General features: G+C 49.7%; 1 pseudogene; it reads left to right on the top strand.

Moving 5' to 3' along the window:
* Positions 1 to 4,284: 4,284 nt before the first annotated feature.
* LOC108314438 lies at positions 4,285 to 5,195 on the top strand (annotated as a pseudogene).
* The last annotated feature ends 2,457 nt before the right edge of the window (positions 5,196 to 7,652 follow it).

Genomic DNA, 7,652 nt, shown 5'->3' with positions numbered 1-7,652 from the left:
AAACTCCTGACCTCAGATGATCTGCCCGCCCTGGCCTCCCAAAGTGCAGGGATTACAGGCATGAGCCACCGCACCTGGCCTCTGTGTTGGGTTTTGAGGATGTTGGACTCTTTTCTGAAGTTCCTGCCTCTGTCCTAAGTCTCTGCCTTTTTTCTTTTTCTAGTTTTTTGGCTCCTGCCTTAAGTCTCTGCCATGTCTCTGCCTAATTCCCACCCTAGGTTTCTGGGACCCTTCCTGATTATTTGTGCTGGATACAAATCCTGCCTCGTGGCTGTGTAATTTATTTGGGGGTTTTGTTTTGGTTTGGTTTTTGAGACACGTTCTTGCTCTGTTGCCCAGCCTGGAGTGCAGTGGCACAATCATGACTCTGCATCCTTAACTTTCTGGGCTCAAGTGATTCTCCCACTTTAGCCTCCTAAGTAGCTGAGGTTACACTTGCATGCCATGATGCCCGGCTAATTTTTGTATTTTTTGTAGAGACTGGTGTTTCTCTATTTTGCCCAGGCTGGTCTTAAACCCCTAGGCTCAAGTGATCCTCCCACCTTGGCCTCCCAAAGTGCTGGGATTATAGGCATGAACCACTGCACCCGGCCTTGTTTTTTTTTTTTTTTTTTTCAATTTAACTTTTATTTTAAGTTCAGGGGGTACAGGTGCAGGTTTGTTATAAGCAAGCTTGTGTCATGGGGGTTTGTTGTACAGATTATGTCATCACCCAGGTATTAAGCCTGATACCCATTAGTTACGTTTCCTGATCCTCTTCCTCCTCCCGCCCTCCACCCTCCACCCTCCAGGATGCCCCAGTGTCTACTGTTCCTCTCTTTGTGTTCATGTGTTCTCATCATTTAGCTTCCACTTATAAATGAGAACATGCAGTATTTGGTTTTCCATTCCTGTGTTAATTCACTTAGGATAATGGCCTCCAGCTCCATCTGTGTCCCTGCAAAGAACATGATCTTGGCTGGGCACGGTGGCTCATGCCTGTAATCCCAGGCACTTTGGGACGCCAAGGCTGGAGGATCGCTCAAGGCCAGGAGTTTAAGACCAGCCTGGGTGACTTCACAAGACCCCCTCACTGCAAAAAATTTTAAAATTAGCTGGCTGTGGTGCTGCCTGCCTGTAGTTCCAGCAACTTAGGGGCTGAGGCAGGAGCACTGCTTGAAGCCAGGAGTTCAAAACTAGTTTGGACAATGCAGTGAGACCCTATCTCTAAAAAAAAAAAAAATTCTTTTAATTAGCAAGGTGTGTTGGTGTGCATCTGTAGTTCTAGCTACTCAGGAGGCTGAGGTGGGAGGACTGCTTGAGCCCAGGAGGCTGCAGTGAGCTATGATCGCACCACTGCACTTCAGCCTAGGTGACAGAGCAAGACCCTGTCCCAAAAAATAGAAATAAAAGAGAATGGCTTCAGGGAGGAGATGAAAGCTTATGCTAGGTGGCCAGGCACAGTGTAAGCCACCTAGCATAAGGTGTAAGCCTGTAATCCCAGCACTTTGGAAGGCCGAGGTGGGCAGATCCCCTGAGGTCGGGATTTCAAGACCAGCCTGGCCAACATGACAAAACCCCATCTCTACTAAAAATACAAAAATTAACCAGGCATGGTGGCATGCATCTGTAATCCCAGCTACTCGGGAGAGTGAGGCAGGAGAATCACTTGAACCCAGGAGGCAGAGGTTGCAGTAAGCTGAGATGGCGCCGCTGCACTTCAGCCTGGGTGACAGAGCGAGACTCCATCTCAAATAAATAAATAAGAAAGTTTATGCATGAGAAAAGAAAAAGGCAAAGACATTTGGGGTGGGGTAGGGGTGGGGTCAGTAGAGCGGCGACTGACAAAGCGTTAGAGAGAAGAGGTTGGGGGAACAATGGCGTTGATAGCGATTCTGAGGTTCTATCTTAGTAGACCCAAGGGATCATAATGTCATTAATGGGATAAGGTATGAGGGTCTGCTCATTTAACAAATAGGCATGGCTCTGTGTGAAGTAAGACTCATACCTCAGCCGCCTAGGTATTATGGCTTGAATATTTGTCCCTCCGAAACCCAAATTGAAATTCATTCCCCAATGTGGCAGTATTGAGAGGTGGGGCCTTTAAGAGGTGATCAGACCATGAGGGCTCTGCCTGCACAAATGGATTCATCCATGAATGGATTAATGGATTAAAGGAATGTTGGGTTAATGAATTCGTTGGTTATCATGAGAGTGGTACTGTTGGCTTTAGAAAGAGAGAAGGAGAGAACTGAGTCAGCACAATCAGCCCCTTGCCATGTGTATTAGGCCATTCTTGCATTGCTATAAAGAAATACCTCAGGGCCAGACTCAGGGGCTCATGCCTGTAATCACAGCACTTTGGGAGGCCGAGGTGGTCAGATCATGAGGACAGGAGATCGAGACCATTCTGGCCAACATGGTGAAACCCTGTCTCTACTAAAAATACAAAAATTAGCTGAGTGTGGTGGCACATGCCTGTAAGCCCAGCCACTCAGGAGGCTGAGGCAGGAGAATCTCTTGAACCAGGGAGTCGGAGGTTGCAGTGAGCCAAGATCATGCCATTGCACTCCAGCGTGGTGACAAAGCAAGATTCCATCTCAAAAAAAAAAAGAAAAGAAACACCTAAGACTGGGTAATTTATCAAGAAAAGTGGTTTAATTGGCTCATATCTCTGCAGGCTTTACAGAAAGCAGGGCCTGACATCTGCTCAGCTTCTAAGGAGGCCTCGGGAAGCCTCCAATCATGGCGAAAGGCAAATGGGGAGCAGGCACATTGCATGGCCAGAGCCTGAGCAAGAAAGACAGAGAGGGAGCGATTAGGGGGAGATGGCACATGCTTTTAAATGACCAGTTCTTGTGTGAACTCCCAGTGAGAGCTCTCTTATCACCAAGGGGATGGCCCAAGCCATTCATGAGGGATCTGCCCCCATGATTCAGGCACCTCCCACCAGGCCCAACCTCCAATACTGGGGATTACAACTTAACATGAGATTTGGGCAAGGATTAATACCCAAATTATGTCATCGTATGATGCTCTGTACTCCCTAGGGACTCTTCAGAAAGTCCCTACTAGTAAGAAGGCCTTCACTAATGTACCATTTGAACTCTGACTTCTCAGCCTTCAAGACTGTAAGAAATTCCTTTTCTTTGAAAATTACCCAGTGTCAAGTATTCTGTTATTAGGCCAGGCACAGTGGCTCATGCCCCTTTAGGAGGCCCAGTACTTTGGGAGGCTAAGGTGGGTGGATCACCTGAGGTCAAGAGTTCGAGACCAGCCTGGCCAAGATGGTGAAACCTACTAAAAATACAAAATTAGCCTGGCGTGGTGGTGCGTGCCTGTAATCCCAGCTACTTGGGAGGCTAAGGTGAGAGAATCGCTTGAAACCAGGAGGCAAAGGGTGCAGTGAACCAAGATCGCACCATTGCACTCCAGCCTGGGTGAGAAAAGCGAAACTCCGTCCCAAAAAAAACAAAAAGTATTCTGTTATTTGTTGATGCAAAAGTGCCAATCTAATCTAAGCAACAGAAAATAGACTAAGACACCAGGGCTGGCCAGCTTTCCTCCTGGCTGTTCACCCTGTGTCCTCCTGGGACGCGGGCTCCCTGCCAAGCCTTGTGCCTCTCCATTAGCCACTGGATGAGCCACCCGAGCCTCACTGACTCTGGGGCGTGAGTCAGCATTGCCAGCCCCCTTTGACTGCCCAGGCTTTCTCTAATCTTCTTTCCCCAAATGCTTCCAACCTTTCAACAAGTCCTCTTGGGTCTACCTCCAGAATACAGCGACCTCTCTCTCCATCTTCACTAAGACCTTCTCCAAGCTGCCATCATATCTTACCTAGAAAACTGCTGCCTTGTCCTAACTGGTCTTGCTTTCTGCCTTGTTCTGTTTAATGGAAACCAGGCCGAGTGTGATGGCTCACACCTGTAATCCCAGTCCTTTGAAAGGGCGAGGTGGGTGGATCACCTGAGGTCAGGAGTTCAAGACCAGCTCAGCCAACGTGGTGAAACCCCATCTCTACTAAAAATGCAAAAATTAGCCAGGCACCGTGGCAGGAACCTGTAATCTCAGCTATTCGGGAGGCTGAGGCAGGAGAATTGTTGGATTTGCAGTGAGCAGAGATCGCGCCACTGCACTCCAGCCTGGGTGACAGAGCCAGACTCCGTCTCAAAAAAAAGAAAAAAAGGAAAGAAATAAAGAAAAAGGAAAACTAGACCATGCCACTCCTGTGCTTTAAATCCTCTCAAATGAGCTTAAAATAAAACTCCACCCTGAACATCATCTAGAGTGCCAAGCAGCTCCACTGAAAGTAAGGGTGTCGTGCTGAGCCCTAGCTAACCTGATGGCACTGTGGGCACTGACCCGCGCTCTGCACTCTCTGAGCCTGGCACCAAGGCTGTTCCCCGCCACCCAGATGACGGACAGTGCCCTCCTCCAACAGTCCCTGTCTTGATGTTGCTCCCCTGCCACCCAATCCTTACTTCTGTGGCCCTTAATGCCAACTTCATGTCCTGGAAGAGTCGTACCAAGTACACCATTACACCAGTGAAGATGAGGAAGTCTGGGGGCCGAGACCACACAGGCCGAATCCGGTGTATGGTATTGGCGGGAGCCACAGGCAACGTTATCGTATGATTGACTTTCTGCGTTTCCGGCCTGAGGAGACCAACTCAGGACCTTTTGAGGAGAAGGTTATCCAAGTCCGCTATGATCCCTGTAGGTCAGCAGACATAGCTCTAATTGCTGGGGACAGCCAGAAATGCTGGGTCATTGCCACAGAAAACATGCAGGCTGGAGATAGAATCTTGAACTCTAACCGAATGGCAGTTGCTGCTTGGGAAGGGGATGCACATCCTCTTGGGGCTCTGCCTGTGGAGACCCTCATCAAGCACATGGAAAGTGAGCCAGGCCAGGGTGCCCAGTGTATCCAGGGATGTGTGGTGTGCTACTGCGGAAGGTGAATGGTACAGCCATCATCCAGCTGCCCTCTAAGAGGCAGATGCAGGTGCTGGAAACGTGCACAGCAACAGTAGGTTGAATATCCAATGCTGATCATAACAAACGGTTATTGGCAAGGCAGGTCGCAACCGCTGGCTGGGCAAGAGGCCTAACAGTGGGCAATGGCACCACAAGGTGGGCTGGGTTGGCTGAAAGATTCGGCCACTACCCCCCCTAAGAGTTATGTGAAGCTGCCTTCTGCTGCTGCCCAAAGCTGATATCCCTGTACTGTAATAAGATGCCCCACCTCCTGTTTAAAAAAAAAAAAAAAACTCCACCCCAAGACCTCTGAGACCATCCATCCGCCCTAGCTTGCTACTCTCTTCTTCCTTGACCCTCTCCTGGTTGACCGCTCTGTCCTGGCCGGACTTGGCCTCTTCATCATCATCAAATGGGCCAGGCTCCCTCCCGCCTCAGAACCATTGCACGTTCTCTTCAATTCGCGTGGAGCCTCCTTCCCCAAAGTTGGAGTCTTGGAAGGGACCCAATAAAAGCCCTTCTCTTCCCAACTTGAGTCTGAGCACATGGAAAAATAAGACCCACCAAAAGGACAGCTCATTACTCCCTTTCATGAGTCACGAGGGCCAGGTTGGAGGATGGAGCTTGATGTAAACACCCAGTTCAACCTCTCCAGCCAGACCTGAGCCCAACCACACGGCACCACAGGCCAGTGTCACCGAGGTAAGACTCAGAGCAGAGTCCTGCACCCCATGAGCAGCTTACTGCCAAGCAGGAGAGTTGAGAGTATTTTGTGTATTGGCCTGAAATCTACCAATCAGATCAGTAGGTCTGCCTGCCCCAGGTATAGTGAAGAAAGACGGGGGGAAACACCAGGTGTGTGAGTCCACTGTGCTACTTAGAGTAAGCGCATCCAAATCAAGGGTTCCAAATGCCCACTTCATTCTCATCTCTCAGATCTCAGAGAGGCCTTTGCTGATGCATTCTCTAATAAAAAAAAAAAAAAAAAAAAAAAGAGCACCCCCTGACCCACATGCACACATACACACACTCGGCCTTTCTTTCATCTTCACTCCCCGAAGTTACGTCTTTGTGTCCTATCAATGACTAGGCATCACTGCTGGAACATAAGCACTACAAGGTCAGTGCCCTGTCCTCCTGTTCATGGCTGCATCTCCAGTGCCTAGAACAGCATCCACCACATCACTGAGGACCTTTCAATGAATTGAATAGATAAGAGTAGCAATCCCTGAGCCTAAATCCCATGTTGTGGCCCAGAGCTGGGAGCCTCCGTCCTCTCCATTCAGGAAAGTGGTTCCTCCCAGAGCCAGGTCGAGAGGCAGCTCCCACGCAAACCCAAGAGGAGGCCTGGTGAGTGGATGTCTTCGTTACTAGTCTTGAAGCATCAAGCCCCTACATACAGAGCGTGGATACTATTTTAAGAGAAAATTTGTGACTAGCTACCATGACGACAGTGTCTCACCTATTTCCTTTGCTCGGAGACTCAGAGCACTAAAAATGCTGTGTAATGTAATTGGTTTTTCAGTGTGGGGCCTGAGCTTTGTGGGATGTATTTTGTCCCTGATGACAAGGAACAATGAGATAAGCCATCACTCTTGCTTCTACTCCCAGAAAAAAAGCTGGTTCTTCCTGGCTGCTGCCAACCCACATGGGGTATTGGTGGGGAATTTGTCACCCATGGCCACCCTCAAATGCTAGTTCTTTCACACCAAGAAAGGAAGAGGGGGCAGGGAGGAAAGTCAACCATGTACGTGGCCACCACCCTTGCAGGCCATGGGGCAGGACTGTCTGAGAGTGGCTGACAGGTCACCAGCCTCCGTCCCAAGTTGGGGCTCCAGGGGCCTCCCCAGGCTCACTCTTCCAAGGTGGACATTGCAGTTGGTCCCACTGCATTTGTGCAGGCTGGGCAGTCTGCTCCATGCCAGGCGTGGGGACAGGCATCACAGGACAACATCTGTACCCCACTTCCCAGGGATCAGGGGAAAGAGGGTAACTCTGTGGTTCTTTGGGATAAGGGACCAGGGCCCTTTTTTTCACAATAAGGACAGGACAGAGCAAATCCACCTGCAGCTCCACCCCCAGCATCCCAAGTCCCTAAACCCTTGTCACTCCAGCCCTTCAAATTCTGGCTCTCGTTTTCAATCTGTAGGAAAGGGGAGAGGCTAAAGAATTCTCTTTCATTTCACTCCATTAATAACTAAGCAGCACAGCCTGAAATATTTATGGACATGAGCACCAAATGCATTCTGGGCAGGACAAGGTGGGTCATGGAGATTTGCAAGGCTGCTGCCTCAGTCCTTTGCTGGAGAGGCAACTAAATGGCTTCAGGGGCCAGGAAAGATGAGGGGCGACAAAGGCAGCCTCCAGGTACGTGTGACCTATCGGGGGACCCGCCAGGAAATGAGGACTCCCTCCAGGTCTCAGAACAGCCTCCTTTCCTGGAGGAGGAGGTGTGGGCAGTGTTTGCTGCTGACTCTGCCCTTGCACTGTATCTGCCTGTCCGCTTTCCAACACGCCGAAGGGGTAACTGCCATGTTTCAAGCTACAAGTCTCCTGGTCCTGAATGGGCACCTGCACTGTAACTTCCAACAATGCAAATATTAAGTATTTGGCTTGTTTTGAGGGTCCTGAGCTGCAATTAATTTGTGGCCCGAAGAGAACAAGCTCAAGCCCTGATGATGCAATGAGGCTCCATG

The sequence above is a fragment of the Cebus imitator genome, unplaced genomic scaffold (assembly GCF_001604975.1).
Source record: "Cebus imitator isolate Cc_AM_T3 unplaced genomic scaffold, Cebus_imitator-1.0 Scaffold153, whole genome shotgun sequence".
Lineage (NCBI taxonomy): Eukaryota > Metazoa > Chordata > Mammalia > Primates > Cebidae > Cebus > Cebus imitator.
The sequence above is the reverse complement of the archived record's forward strand: the minus strand, read 5'-3'. Positions and strand labels throughout refer to the sequence as shown.